A 674-nucleotide genomic window follows, 5' to 3' on the forward strand; every position below is an offset into this window, starting at 1 on the left:
GGGGCCTAACGACTGACACACACACAGGTTAAATCCATATTGTGTTTTCATTGGTTCATGAATATGTATTTATTCACACAAATGAATATCATTGAAATCCAGCTACACTGGTCACTGAATGTGCAGATACACTGTCTCTCTCTCACACACATACACACACACACACACACACACACACACACACAGCATATGCACAAGTTATTTTCAAAAGCATACATTTACCTGTTTTTACCTTTAAAATGAAGACATTTACCATCAAAACTTGAGAAATTTGAAAAAAAAAAAAAAAGGTCGAATCCTTCAGACTCTTAGGACTCAACTGGATAGCTCTTATCTTTTTACTTCAAATCAGAGACGCTCTCACTCAGGCACGTACTCCAGACAGGCTCAGCCAGAGCCGCACACGAACAACTTCATCTACCGCAGTTTTGTTTTTGTTTTTTTTAACTACCATTATTATTTTAGTGTGCCTCATTCTCTTACCATCACCATCTAAAACGGCCGAATCTCAAATGTTTAGGACTTTGCAGACTGAGCCCTTATAGCCGCATATTCTCAAAGTTTGTGTGCTCCAGAGCTTAGAAAGAGGGGGTCTGGAGTTTTGGTGAGGTGGTGGTGCTGGACAATCAGGGACAACATGGCACTGCTGAGTCCTAAAGGAGCATCAGCGGTGC

This window comes from Zeus faber (assembly GCF_960531495.2).
Source record: "Zeus faber genome assembly, chromosome: 20".
NCBI classification, from domain to species: domain Eukaryota; kingdom Metazoa; phylum Chordata; class Actinopteri; order Zeiformes; family Zeidae; genus Zeus; species Zeus faber.